Source organism: Sus scrofa, chromosome 4, assembly GCF_054392235.1.
Source record: "Sus scrofa isolate SSC_HxYL_T2T_F1_AM1 chromosome 4, Sscrofa_HxYL_maternal_Yorkshire_Landrace_v2.0, whole genome shotgun sequence".
In the NCBI taxonomy this organism is placed as follows: domain Eukaryota; kingdom Metazoa; phylum Chordata; class Mammalia; order Artiodactyla; family Suidae; genus Sus; species Sus scrofa.
The window spans coordinates 26,725,353-26,740,795 of NC_139386.1; the positions used below are offsets into that span (position 1 = coordinate 26,725,353).

Here is a 15,443-nt window from a genome sequence, read left to right on the forward strand (position 1 = left end):
GCCTCTTCTATGTAATTCATTTAGAAATGTATTTTCTTTTCCAAAGACCTATGTGCTTTCTAATATGTGTATGTAAGGATTGACTCATGAGCTACCTGGAAAAAAATTGGGGAAATATGTGCTAACCAACTATTTTAACTTTATATCACTTACGTAAAGAATACAGATTAGTTATTTAAGCTTGTACTTACTCATGAAATCTCCACTTAGATCAAGATATAGATTATAAACAATCCTGAAGCATCACTTTCCAATCAATAACCACAAAATATGAACTACTATTATAACCTCCACCAACACGGAATAATTTTGCCTGATTTTTACTGTATAAAAATAGAATTATAGAGCATGAAATATGCTATTGTTTATGGCTTCATTTGCTCGTCATAGCTACGAGTTTCATCCCCCTTGCTGTGTATTTGATGCATTTCCATTGTTGTGTAGTATTCCATTGTGTGGATGATCCACAATTTATTAATGCGTGTATCCATTCGGTTGTTATTGGACATCTTTGTTTCAATTCTTATATATTATGAATAAATGTGCTATAAACACCATTGTATTTTTGAGTGTGTGATGGATGTTAGAATTCCTTTTTGTTAAAAATGCACTCAGATGTGAAACTGCTCAGGCATAGGTTATATATACACCTTCTAATTTAAGTAGATATTACAAGTTTTCTCAAGAGATTGCTCTAATTTCAAACCCCACCAAGAATGTGTGTTTGAGTTGCTCCACATTCTCTCTTGATATTGTCAGTCAATTCAATTATATCCATTCCAATAATAGTGTAGTGGTATTTTACTGGACTTTTGATTTGCATTTTCCTGTTCACTAATGAAATTGAGGTATTTTAAATACTTGTTGACCATTGTGGCAGTCTCCTTTATGAAATATCTGATCATTTTTTCAGCCCTTTTGAGTCCTTTGTCAAAATAATGTATTGCAAATATCTTCTCTCAAGTCACTGTTTGAAAATGTACTGATGTATATTTCTATATATCTTTAAATATATTTTAATAAATTTAGAATTTTCTCATTTATCCACAATTTTGAGTATTATAGCATGAAACATATGGTGTTATTTTTTATCAGATGTATTTCTCTGTCTAGTAGTTTTTCTAAGGCATTTGATTTTTCTAAAATCTTCTTTGTCTAATTTTAAAACTTTTAAAAATAAACAGAATGTATATACAATGATATATAACTATATCAGATTCTGCAACTTTTAATCTATCTACCTGTATATACACACATGAGTATATATATGCTAACATAAATACTATACAAACACATACACACACACACACACACACACACACACACACACACACACACACACTGGCAACCTCTGGCTTTTACTTTCAGTTCATGAATATTTAATGTAATTACAGATATATTTATGTGCAAGATGAATGTCTTACTATTTTTCTATCTATAGCATTTTTTCTTTGTTCCTTTCCCTTAGTTATTATCTTCTTTGGATTAAACATATATTGTCCTTTTTTTTTTCTTTTTTCATTTATTACCTTGTTGTTAGGCAGTGTTTTCTGTCCAATATATTCTCACCAATGAGTTGAGAGAAATTTTCATGAACTAACCCACAATAAGAGATATTTTAAAAAGTAGTAGTTCATCTAGGGAAAAAAAACATGATAATTTAAGGAACTACATATTTTCAGGGAAGAAGGAGTATCATTAAAAAGCACAAACATGACACTTAAATATTATATATTAATTTAAGAGATTATACTGTCACATATAATGAAATACATGACAATAGTAGTACAATACTAATAATGTTTTGTGGAAATAAAAATGTGACAATATTTTAAAAGGCATGAAGTTTTAAAAAGTCAGCATAAATTTCTGCACTGTTCAGGAGGAAGCAAATATATTAACATAAAGTGTAATGCGATACAATGAAGATTATATTATAATTTCTAATGCTAGGAGTAATGTTTGTATATTTTATACTTTCAATTTTTAGAACTTTTTGAGTATGTGATTTTATATTTTCTATTGGTTCTGGAAGATCCTTGGCTGACATTTGTTCAAATATTGTTTTGCTAATATTTTACTTTTTCTACCAGTACTCTAATTACCCATATCTAGGCATTTTTACTATTTCTAACTTGTCACATAAATTTTTTCACATATTCCATCTTTTTTCCTTTCTGTGCTTTTTGGGGATATTTTTCCCTGATTTGTTTCCAGCTGACTAAATAAGTTTTGAGCTGCATCTAAACTACTCTTTTTAAAAATAAACTTTATTGAGATATACTTTATATACAAAAGAATGTATAGATTTTAGACTTGTGGTTTTAAGAGTTAATTATTGGTGTACAGAAACATCTGATTTTTGTGTTTGTTGTACCATAAAATTTTGATGAGTTCATTTATTAGCTTTAATAGTTTTCCCATGTATTCCTACAGATTTTCTATGTATATAGAATCTTATCTTTTATGAATAAAGATAGTTTTGCCTCTTCATTTCTAATTTGGATGCATTTATTATCTCTTTCTTGTCTAACCTGGCTAGAACTTTCCATACAATAGTAAACAGCAGTAGTGAACATAGGCATCCTTGTATTGTTCCTAATCATAAGGGAAAATCTTTCAGTCCTTCACCATTAATTATAATGCTAGCTCTAGGTTTTTCATAAATATCTCATGTTGGCAAATTTCCCCTCTATTCTTAATATTCAAAGAATTTTTATCATGAAAGAGTATTGGATTTTTTCAATTGCTTTTTATGTGTCAACTGAAATGATCATGTCATTTTTTTCCCCCTTATTTCTATTAATGTCATGTTTTAAGCACTTGTGTTAATGCTTGTATTCTTTGGATAAATTCCACTTGGTCATGGTATACCATAATACTTTTAATATGTTGTTGGATTCGATTGGTAGTATTTTGTGGGGATTTTTTAAATCTAAATGCATAATGATCATTGATCTACAATTTTATTTTCTTTTGATGTCTTTATCTGGCTGGCCTCATAGGATGAGCTAGGAAGTGTCCCCTCTTCAGTTTTTTCAAACAGTTTGGGAAAGAGCAGTGAACCCCTCTAATGAATTTTTCTGTCCATTTATTTCATTTTTTAACTAGAGGAAAACTATTTGGTCCTTTTTTTTGTAATTCATATATATTTATTCATATTTTTTGGTATTATTTCCTTGGTTTCTTTTAGTCATCTATCCATGGTTTCCTTTAGCTCTTTTAGTATAATTTAAATAATTAAAGTCTTTGTCCAGTAAATCCAACACCTGATTATCTTAAAGGATAGTTTCTCAACCTTTATATTTTCCCTGTGAATAAACCACACTTTCATGTATCTTTGTATTCTTTGTGATTTTTTTTGTTGTTGAAAACTGAATTTTTTTTTTTTTTTTTTTTTTTGTCTTTTTGCCATTTCTTGGGCCGCTCCCGCGGCATACGGAGGTTCCTAAGATAGGGGTCGAATCAGAGCTGTGGCTGCCAGCCTACACCAGAGCCACAGGATCTGAGCCGCGTCTGCGACCTATACCACAGCTCACGGCAATGCCGGATCGTTAACCCACTGAGCAAGGCAAGGGATCAAACCCACAACCTCATGGTTCCTAGTCGGATTCATTAACCACTGCGCCACGACGGGAACTCCTGAAAACTGAATATTTGAACATTACAATAAGTAACTATAGAAATCAGATTATTTCCCTTCCCCAGAGTTTGCTGTTTTTGGTTTTTGAAGGCTGCAATCATCTATTTGTTTAGTTACTTTTTCAAAGTATTTTTTTCACAGATAGATTTCTTATCATTGTGGTCACTCAAGTCTTTGCTCCTTTAGTTTTTATTCAGGTAGTGTTTTGACAGAGATTTCCTTGAATGCCAGGAGAATTTTTTAAACTGCGGTTTTCTTTATTCAGTGTTTGCCTGGTGCTATAACCCTTGACCTTTTCTAGAGTTCTAAAAAGTTTGGTTTTGAAAGATTCTGCTTGTTTTCCAATGTTTCTGTGGAGGTACATATTTTACTGCCTATTTTGCTATTTTGTTGATGTCTTTGCTTGTTATTTTTGTTTGGGTGAAGTGTATTATATTTGTTACAATTTTTTAAGCTTCAAAAATAGTGTTTTCATACAAAAGCATTTTTTAAAGCTGAAATCATAAACTTGTTTTTTTTTTTGTGGGGGAGGGACGGTTTTTTGCTTTTTATTAGAGCAGCTCATGCAGCATATGGAAGTTCCCAGGCTAGGGGTTGACTTGGAGCTGCAGCTGCTAGACTCTGCTACAGGCACAGCAATGAAGGATCCAAGCCACATCTGCAACCTATTCCACAGCTCAGGGAGACACCAGATACTTAACCCACTGAGTGAGGCCAGGGATCAAACCCACCCACATCCTCATGGATACTAGCCAGGTTCACTACCTTTGATTCATAATGGGAACTCCCCTGAAATCATAAACTTGTTAATAGTCAATTTAAGATTCTGTTTCTGCTGATGTATTTCCATTTAGCCTACTCTAGGATTTTACAGTATCTAATTTAAAGTTGAGTGTGTTTACTGGATCCCTCTACTTTAGTAGACCTTGAATTTCAATGTCTATCATCCTAGTACCATACTGTTGCTGAATTCTCTGATAAGCACTTTATTATACTTATTTAATATATATCTAAAATAGAGAAATTTTATTTTCTATCTTTTGTTGGGTTTCTTTCTGTACATGTGCAGCTTAGCATGACTAAACACTTTGAGGGCAATTAAACACCTATTTTTGGGCATTTCATGAAGGACAGGTCTTCTGTGGCTCTTCCTTTCTAAGACTATGCCTGTTGAATTCCTGTAAAGTTAAAAACTCAAACTCCACCTCTGCCTCCTGCTAGAACTCTTGTCCCAGGTAGAGTTAACTTCTTGCTCGGACTCTAGTCTGTAAACTGTTAAATACCCTCAGAGTAAATTCTGGTTTGAATGTGGAACTTTTCAAAATGTATATTCAGTCTCTCAAGAGCCATAGCCCCTTATATCATACTTGTTTAATTGACTTTCCTTATGTATGAATAAAGGGTTTTTTTTGTATTTTTTTTCCAGATTTTAATATAGTTTGGAATGGCTAGTATTGTTCAGGTTACTTCCCTAACTTTTGTTGTTTAATCATCTATCATGAGTTTTTTAATTTGTCCATGTCCTAAGGCAAAATCAGCTGTGTCCCTGAAGCCTATCAAGTTTTGCCAGTATATCTTTCCTCTAGCAGGTATAAGATCTTTATTTTCAGCCTTCTGCTTGGCTCCAAGATAAGCAAATGCCTCCTGGGAAAAAGTGACTGCAAAAATCACCACTTTCAACTTCTCCCTCTGGAGTAGAGCTTTGTAGTTCTCCTGCCTTGGAATCTTTTATTGAATTCAAATACATCATTTCTTTAGTTGTCCTCAGGAAGAACAATGGTCTGAAGCCAGCTACTCCAACTCACTTGGGAGTGGAACACGGATACAAGTATTTTAAATGGTAAAATCAAGTATCTTGCAGCATTACTGTTAATGGGGATTCTAGAGAATGATGAGGTTAATTCTGGAATACAAATGAGTTATATTATTTACATGCTTATTAACTGTGTAAATTTTAACTCTACTACAATTATGAAGTACATGGATATGTTTTCCAATTTTTCATATGTATCTATTTTAATATTTTCTCAAAGTTTTACATAGAGTATTTTCATTAGATCTTTTCAGTCAATACATACTCCAGAATCATTTAACAATCATATATATTGTTGAGATATATAAGGACAATGCCAATTTTCAGCTCTTCCTAACTGCTCATCTAATAGTAATTTTCCAATATACACCGAGAATTTCAAATCGGTTATACCTTTCCTGCTTTTATTGAAACCTGGATCACTTCTAGGACAATATTTCCCTGAAAACTTCCCTTTGACAATTTATTCTCCATCCTACCCCTAATGCCACCAATACCAGATTACAAAATCTCTCCTCACTCTTTTTTTAGACCATTCTCACTCTGATCTTTATAATGACTGTTGACATTAGGTCTTAATGAATCTACATAAACTATCACCCTTTCATATTAAATCAATTATAAACTTTTCTCACATCACCTTTCTCATTTTATAAAGATTTCAGCTCCTGTCTTGCTATCAGTCTTTCCAATATTACTTGTTTACACATTCCTAGAGATTTCAAAATATATAGAGATAATTCTTCAAATGTTCTGGCCTCACCAAGACTTGGCTTCTTCTTCTCTGTGACTCACCATATCTCAGGTCCTTATGCCCTTGATAATGTACCTTGATTTTTACATTTTCAAAAATGTCAATCCTAGAATCTTTACTATCAGTTACTTAATTTCCCGCTTTTTCTTTCTAAAAGTATCATGAATAATGTTTAGTCTCCACAGATACTACATCTATTTATATTATCTGGTCTTTTTTTTTTTTTTTTTTTTTTTTGTCTTTTGTCTTTTTTGTTGTTGTTTTGTTGTTGTTGTTGTTGCTATTTCTTGGGCCGCTCCCGCGGCATATGGAGGTTCCCAGGCTAGGGGTTGAATCAGAGCTGGAGCCACCGGCCTACGCCAGAGCCACAGCAACGCGGGATCCAAGCTGCGTCTGCAACCTACACCACAGCTCACGGCAACGCCAGATCGTAAACCCACTGAGCAAGGGCAGGGACCGAACCCGCAACCTCATGGTTCCTAGTCGGATTCGTTAACCACTGCGCCACAACGGGAACTCCTATATTATCTGGTCTTTATCTTATTATGTTCTCATTTTTCTCCATGCCAGTATAAATACCATAGTCCATCAATATATTTAAATCTTTCTATCACCTTTTAACTTCATTTTTCCATTCTCAACTTATTTTGATCTATTGGAAAGAACTGTAAACCTGGTTAAATCTGACTCTTTTCCTAATAACTAGCCTATTCCAGAGTAGCTGTATAGAACTGCAGAAAACCAAACAGCCATGCTGATTGATATTATTTTAAAATTGTGACCGAAAAACTCAAGTGACTATTAGTTTTTTCATATGTCTTAAGACTTCTTTCTGTCTTAGACAACTTTTTATTATCATATCCTCTCTACTCAAATCTACAATAATGCCTCTAACATCCTCATCTTTAGTTAATAACTGTTTTTTGTACACTAAGAAAATAGAAATAATTGCAATACAATCTCCGTAAACTATAAATCCAACATCTATGCAGCTATGCTCATCTTTTCTCATAGACTTGGCTTTATACTACCATGTTCTCCTATATTAGGCCAACCCTTCTACTTTTGTACTCTAGCATTTCTCTTCTCTCTGTCTCCTGGATAATTTCTCCCTCTCTTAATTTATTCTTGTCAGTAAACAAACCTGATGAAATTTAATTAATCTTAAACAAAACATAATAAAGTAACAACAACAATAACAACCCCCCCCCCGACTCCTCATTTTCCTTTAGCTAACCCTCCATTTATATGTTCACCTTGAAAAATCAAATTTCCTCAAATGAAATAACATAAAGTATTTCAGGTATTTTAGCTGAGTCTGATTCTTTCCTCCAGTTCATGAGTATTCCATTTTAGGAAGGTTTTACTTGTAATAATCCATGAAAATTACTCCACTATAAAATACCAATGACCTTTATGATGTGAAACCCAATGGTTTTTCTTAGGGCTTATTATCCCTGACTTATTTGGTATATTTGACATAGTTTCTAGCTCACACATTTCTTTTTTTTCTTTTTCCTCCCTTTGAAACACTTTTCTTTATTTTATGTCAGCCTCACTGACCACACTTTCCTTGCTTCCTTTTCTGCTTTTCTTCTTATCTGCAGAAAACAGAATTTTAGAGTGCTTTGGGGATCAGTCCCCAAAATTTTATCTTCGTCACTTGATACAATTTTTTTTGGATATCTCATCCAAGTTTATGGTTTTTAATGCCTACCATGTTTATTTCCAAACATATATCCTCAATCTGCACCTCTTACTTGAAAACTGAGTTTATGTGATAGCTCTTGGATTACTGAAATTGTGACATGCCCTCCTAGATGGTTTCTTTCATTTTGTTTTTCTCTCATCTAAGTAAAATTTAACTCTATCCTGCCAAGTATTCAGGAAAAAAATTTAAAGACACCCTTCATATCTCTTTTTCTCTCACATACCACCTCCAAAGTATGAAAAAATTAGGCCAGTTTATCAACAGCCTTGTCTACCACATTTTACTGATCATGGCAATAACCTTTTCAACAGTTTCTGTGCTTCTACACTAAGTTTCCTATTCTCAGCCAGCCAATTGTTCTTTTAAAAATATGACTATCATGTAATTTCTTCGTTAATTAATTTGAAATGGCTTCCCATCTTACTGAAAATGAAATCCAAAGTTCTTACATTGTTTTGATTATGCGTGCGTATATGTGGAAAATTTTCTGTATATTATGATGTTTTGACATCTTAAGAAATATATCTGACTAAGAAGAGACTACTTCTTTCTGGACTAGCCAACATAGAAATAGCAAAGGGTCCAGCATGGAACATATATCTTTGATAGGCAAACTAAGCAATCCAGAGCCACACCTCCTTTATCTGGCCAGTGCACCCCAGGAACCAATATTTCTCTGCCTTAATCAGCTCAGGGCCAGGTACCAGGCAAATAGAGATCACCCCTATCACCCAAGTCCTAATGAAATTATTCAAACTACTTAATTCTAAACTGTTTACCTTGCTCTTCTTTGTCTTTTTCAGGGTAACTCCCATGAAAGCCATGGCATAAGCAGCCTGCCTCTCCTACTACTCCTGTCTTCTGTCTCCACAGCCTTTAGTAATCCCATTTCTGGGTATATAGTCAAAGAAAATGAAATCATTGCCTCAAAGAGATAGAGATTTAAACTCTCAAGTTCATTGAGACATTATTTACAATAGCCAAGACATACAAACAATTTCAGTGTCCACTGAAAGGGTGAATAAAAAAATGTCTCTCTCACACACACACACACACACACACACACACACACACACACACAGAGAAATATTGTTTAGCCATAAAAAAGAAGGAAATCTTTCCTTTTGTGATGGCATTGATAAATCTTGAAAGAATTATCCTAAGGGAAATGTCAGAAGAGAATGAAAAACACTGAATGTTCTCACTTATATGTGTAATCTTAAAAAGCCAAAGTCATAAAGAGTAGAAGGGTGGTTTACTAGGGGCTAGAGAGTGGAGGAAATATGGTAATGTTGAACAAAGGGTACAAACTTCCAGCTCTATCTGGGGACCTAATATACATTACAGTTTACTATAATTCAAACTGGCCAGGACTCTGTGGGGCCCTCCTGGGCACAAAAGCCTTTCTGTGTTCCTTGTTCCTTGATAGTAGGAAACAAGCTTCATTCAGCCTCCTTCACCTTCCCTGAGTTCTAAAGGTCAGATTCAGACTGTTGCTTATTAGGGAAGTGAGGGAAAGCAGAAACAATAGTGCAGCCTTGGGGCAGCTCCTAGTCCTAGTTTCTCCACAGGAAATATACATAATAATAATACCTTTGAGTTCTTCTGCAGGAACCAAGGTCCCCATCCAGATGGAGGCTGATAACTTCAGGCTGAGCACAAGATTACTGGAACACTGCCCTGTTACTTCACCAGCAACTAACCAGAAGAAAGTCACACCCTGCAGCCCTCACCCTAAATTTTGCCTGTAAGAGCTTTTCCCTGAAAACCATTGGGTAATTCTGAGTTTTTGAGCATAAGCCACATATTCTCCTTGCTTGGCCCTGCAATAAACCTTTCTCTGCTCCAAACTTTGACATTTTGGTTTGCTTGGCCTCACTGTGTGTCAAGCACACAAATTCGTTTTCAGTAACATAATGAGTGGTACTGTATTATGTTTTTGAAAACTGTTAAGAGACTAGATCTTAAATATTATTACTATGCACAAAAAAGAAAGACAAGATGTTAACGAATCTTATTGTGGCGATTATTTCACAATATATATGCGTCAACTTAAAAAATACACAACCTGAAAGTTGAGAATTAAGTTTTATTTGGGGTGAAATTAGGGCTCAAGCCCAGGAGAGAGCATCAGGTATCTCTGAGCAGGTAAGGGGGGGAAGCTAGGAGTTTTTGCAACAAAGGGAAAGTAGTAGGAAGCAAGAGATTTACAGATAACCAGATTTACAGGAAAAGATTTACAGAAAAGCAGATTCTATGGAAACTGTAAAGGTCTGGCTTATTGAAATCACTCCTTTGATATGCACCTCAGCTGGGGCCAGTATTCTTTGTTTCTTTCCTGAGTTCCCTCAGGGCTCACCAGCCCACCCTTAGGAGTGACTGCATTCACAGATGACCATGACATCTTTTGTTTTATCCACTTAACTACAGCTCAGGAGGCAGTATTTCAGACAGCTCTGAAATACCTCTCCAAAGAGGAAAGGGGAAATATCAAGATATAAGTGATAAAGGTGAAGGGGGAGGTGCATGCAGCCATGCACACATTTCACAAACTTCGCTGCTGGTCTCACAAAGGTTACTACTAGTCCCTAGGAACAGACATCACTATGATGGGTTTTAGTGTTTTTCTAGATATGAGGAGATGCAAGAATTAGGCTCATAAGATCTTCTCCTAAAAATGTCTAACTATCTGAAGACCTGTTCTTAACAGTTTTCCCAGAGCACAGAATGCCTCAATCCTGGTCTCCACCTTGCACTCCACTCCAGGGGGTACTGCAGGTCTGCAGCTACTGTCGCTCATGATTTAACCCATGTAGAAGCAAATGGCAAGTGCCAAACTCTAGTTCACATATGTTTCAAATCATTATGTTGTACACCTTAAACTTAGATATGTTATATTTCAATAAAACTGAAAAAAAAACCTTAAACTATAAATATTTTTGACCAAAGAATGACCAGACCAAAATAGTCACCCCAAAGTATATACTAGGAAAATTATTTAACATTAATGATATATAAATAATACCTACATCTTTTTAACAGAAATAACAGGCAACATGCAACAGAAAGAGAAGTGGATACCTTCAGAATTCCAGAGACGACATAAACAACAAAACAAAGAATATTTTTGACAAACTTGAGGAGAAAAAATATCTGCTTAAAATTTTATATTCAGCCAAACTACTCTTTATGCTTCAATGTTATCATAAGAAATAAGTGTTTACAGATCACTATACTCATAAATCTTTCCTCAGGAATCTACTAGAAGATAGAGGACTAGGAAAATTGGTTAAAAAAAAAATGACTACTAGTGAAGATAACACATATTTCATTGTAAATCTAAAACTAAATCATAGGTGGAAACAGGAGTATAAAAATATGTAAATTGCGTATTTTTGGACTAAGTATAATTAACACAACTAAGTAATGGTTAGATTGAAGAAAAAGAGAAACAGAAAAAAATTAACTAATGATGTATATATACTATGTTGGATCAAAGAATTTAAAACCGTATAGAATTAGGGTATATAAGGGAAAATAAAAGCACTAAAATCATGTTAGTTAAAAGCCAAGTACTAGTACAAAAATATAAATTTAATTAAATATAACATTTTAAACAATAAAGAATTAAGGGGAAAGATTATATAGTAAAAGAAATAGAGTAAATTTAATGTAACACATAGAGTAAATTGTTTTTCTTTTTTTCTTTCATTTCCTTTTTGCTTTTTAGGGCTGCACCTTCTTCATATGGAAGTTCTTAGGCTAGGGGTCAAATTGGGACTGCAGCTGCTGGCATACAGCCACAGCAATGCTGGATCTGAGCCACATTTATGATCTATACTACACCTCATGGCAACACCAGATCATGACCCACTGAGCAAGGCCAGGGATAGAATCCACATCCTCATGGATGCAAGTCGAGTTATTAATCCACTGGGCCATGAGGGGAATGTCCCACATATAGTAAATATTAAAAATATGTGACTATTGCAGTATAGACACTAATAAATGTAAAAAAGCTTAAATATCCTGTTTTAAGATAAGTATTTCCAAATTTGCTTACCATACAAAGCTGACTTGGAGTTCCCATTGTGGCACAGCAGAAATGAATCCAGCTAGTATTCATGAGGATGGGGCTCAACCCCTGGCCTGTCTCAGTGGTTTAAGGATCCGGTGTTGCCATGGGCTGTGGGGTAGGTTGCAGAAGCAGCTCAGATCCCACATTGCTGTGGCTGTGGTGTAGGCCAGCAGCTATAGCTCTGATTTGACCCCTAGCCTAGAAACTTCCATATGCAGCAGGTGCAGCCCTAAAAAAGCAAAACAAACAAAAAACCTAGTTCTTTGTTGTATATGACATACATCTTAAAAATCAATCACAAAGGCAAAATACAAAGAGCAGAGCAAAAATATATATGTTCAATGGAAAAAAAAATAGCAAGAAGAAATGCTATTGTGATATTAGACAAAATAGAGTTTAAGCCATAAAGCATTCAGCATTGTTATAGCCTGCAATGGAAATAAAATAGTTCTGGCTATTTACTAAATAAATAGCAATAACTTCTACAAAGCAGTAAATGAAGTAGATTTAGGGAGGAAAATTCAGTTAATCATTAATTATAGTGGATATCTAATATACCCATGCCAATTCATGACATATTTAGTAGATAAAATTAGTTTATCCAATGTCTAAACCACATAATCAGTAGGTGGATTTTATGAATATTTATTAAATTAATACTCCAATATTAATGAATATTTTTCTCAAGTTTACATTAAACATTCACACTGAGTAATCAACTAAAGCATGAATAAGTCATATAGCAAGAATAATTTACCACAAAATAATAAAACTAGAAGTTAACACCAACAACAAAGACATAATAGCTTATCTACAGGAAAAAAAGTTAAATGTATTATAACTTTTTGACTAAAGTTGTAAGGAAAACCAAAAGGAGAACTTAGAAAAAAATATCATGAAACTATTCTACGTCCAAATAGGGAAAAATATACAGCCTTTAACAGAAAATAAAAAGCGTAAACTAAATTTTAAACTCAAAAAATGAGAGAAATACAAAGTATACCAAAAGAGTGTAAATAATATGACATAAAATGGATGGAGCACAGCTTATGCTTTAGGACATGCCCTAGGTTTGATTAACTAGAAACAAAGCCTAAGACAGGCATTTAAACATATATGATTGATTAAGAGAGTTATCTTAAGGACAAATTGAATAGAGAATTAGGGAAATTTTGCACAAATGTGATTTTAGGTATCTTTTGGCCTTGACCTAATTTGGGAGCAACCTGATGAAATATACAGTATATTGTTGAGTTTTCTAACTTTGAAGGAAGGGGGGCAGAGCTATTGAATTTACATATCAGCCAAAAGTTACCTTCTGGAGGAAGGTAATCTCCAAGTTATCTCCTGCAAGGAGGCTCTCATCAACAAAAGGCAGTTCTCCCAGAGAACATCACATCTTTTCAGCCATTTCCTGTAATGTTTGCTGTCCTTGTGAGACAGACACACTAGCAAATTAAGGCGACCTATTCGGGATACCAATGGAATCTACTAAGGAGCACCTATTTTTTAAATTTTTCATGTCTACTGGTAAGAGTAAAAGGAAGGCTTTTTGGGGACATCAAAGAATCAGATATATAAAGGACAACTGTTTGGCTTAACTACGAGAAAAAGAAGCTCAAGAAGCTGAAATAGAAGCTGAAGATAAGAGCACCTAAAAAAAGAGAAGTCATAAATTGTATGTACAAACTCATTTGCCATTGCAGAAATGAAGACTATAGCCTTCATCTTTCCTTCCTTCATCGGCTTTAAACACTATTAAATTAACTGTTTTCTTCATTCCTTTCCCTTTGCCTCACCAATTTTATTTAGGCTGGCATAAACTTTTCAATTTAGACTTTAAAATGTAGAAAATCAGATAAGATCATGAGAAATCAACAGATTAAACAAGTATCATACAGATATTCTATCAGTGTCAGTTACACTAACCAATAATACCTAGGCTATATTCCCTTTAGGAGAAATTGGTATTTTGTTGTTGCTGTTGTTGTTGTCGTTATTTTTGTTTTTAGGGCCACACATGTGGTATATGGAAGTTCCCAGGTTAGAAGGTGAATAGGAGCTGCAGCTGAAGGCCTATGCCACAGGCATAGCAACGCCAGATCCAAGCCACATCTGCAACCTATGCCATGGCTTACAGCAATGCCAGATATTTAACCCACTGAGAGAGGCCAGGTATTGAACTTGCATCTTCATGGATACTAGTTGGGTTCCTTTCCACTGAGCCACAATGGGAACTCCCATTTGTTTTGTTTTTATATTTTTGTGCAAAATACTTGCATTATGATGAACTGAAGAGCTGTTTTCACAGTTAAGAGAATTAAGTGCATTGTGGAATATGAGGTCACAATATTGGTATGTAATGAATATCTGTGAATATTTTAGCTGCTCAAAATCTGAACCCACTCCCATGGTTGAGAATCCCTCACTAAATGATTTGTGGTGAACCCCATCTTTTATATCATACATAGGAAAGACTGAGAAAAAAAAGAGTAAGAAAATTAAAAACTATTGATTTGACATAGTATCTGGCATATAAATTACAAATGAAATAATAAATGAATTAAAATCTAAAGAATAAGTTTACTAAGAAGTAGATGGAAGGAACGTAAAGTTCCAGCAGGAGAAATGCGAAAAAAAAAATCCCTGGCCTGGGGCATTAGTGAATAAGAGAGTGAATAAGAGAGCTTGAGACTGGCATATTAATACATTTACCTGAAGCTCTTCCCAGAATTTACAAAATATTTCCAGAAAATATTCCAGAGGTCAATGGGAAGAGAAGAATTAAAACAAGAATGCATTAAGGATTTGTAATGTGTTTGGATTTACTGTGAATATACTGCTAAGCAACTAAGTAATTCTGAATGATTTAAACACTTATCAGGTCCTTGACCATAAACTGTGAATGGAAGAAAATAAACAGTATGATCAACAAGTAGCAGAAAACATTTATTTCAAGCTTGGCAAAATATACATTCAATTTATTCAGTTTACTTCATCATATATCAATGTCTGTTCTGCTGTTTTTCTTAGATATATAAACATGACTATTGACCTTTCAGTCTTGCTTTTTATTTTGGAGAGAATTTCTGAATAAATATTTACCCACAGTGTGAATGTAAAACATATATGTATGTATGTATGCATATGTGTATGGATATAAATGTGTGTACATTCACATATATATATGTATGTGTATATAATATGTATTTGTTTATATATAAAATACCTTTACCATATGTATATATACCTTTTCCTCTCTCTCCTCTACCCTCTAATTCTGCAGGTGATTCAAATGAGAAGATAAACTTCAAAAGCAGCAGAAAAAAACCTACTGTATAGCACAGGAAAATCTACTCAACAGTTTATAATATCATATGTGGGAAAAAAGAAGGGATATACTTATATATATGACTGATTCATTTTGCTGTACACCTGAAACTA

At 34.1% G+C, this 15,443-nt stretch overlaps 1 long non-coding RNA gene across 2 annotated transcripts in view; it reads right to left on the bottom strand.

Moving 5' to 3' along the window:
• LOC110260451 (uncharacterized) overlaps window positions 1-15,443 on the bottom strand; it is a 273,349-nt gene that overhangs the window by 72,889 nt on the left and 185,017 nt on the right. Inside the window, exon 5 of one of the 2 annotated variants that reach the window (XR_014842994.1) lies at window positions 1,530-1,637. The exons of the other annotated variant lie outside the window; for it this stretch is intronic. This is a non-coding gene — a long non-coding RNA (uncharacterized LOC110260451). The remainder of the gene's footprint in view (window positions 1-1,529; window positions 1,638-15,443) is intronic. 2 annotated transcript variants of the gene reach the window in all.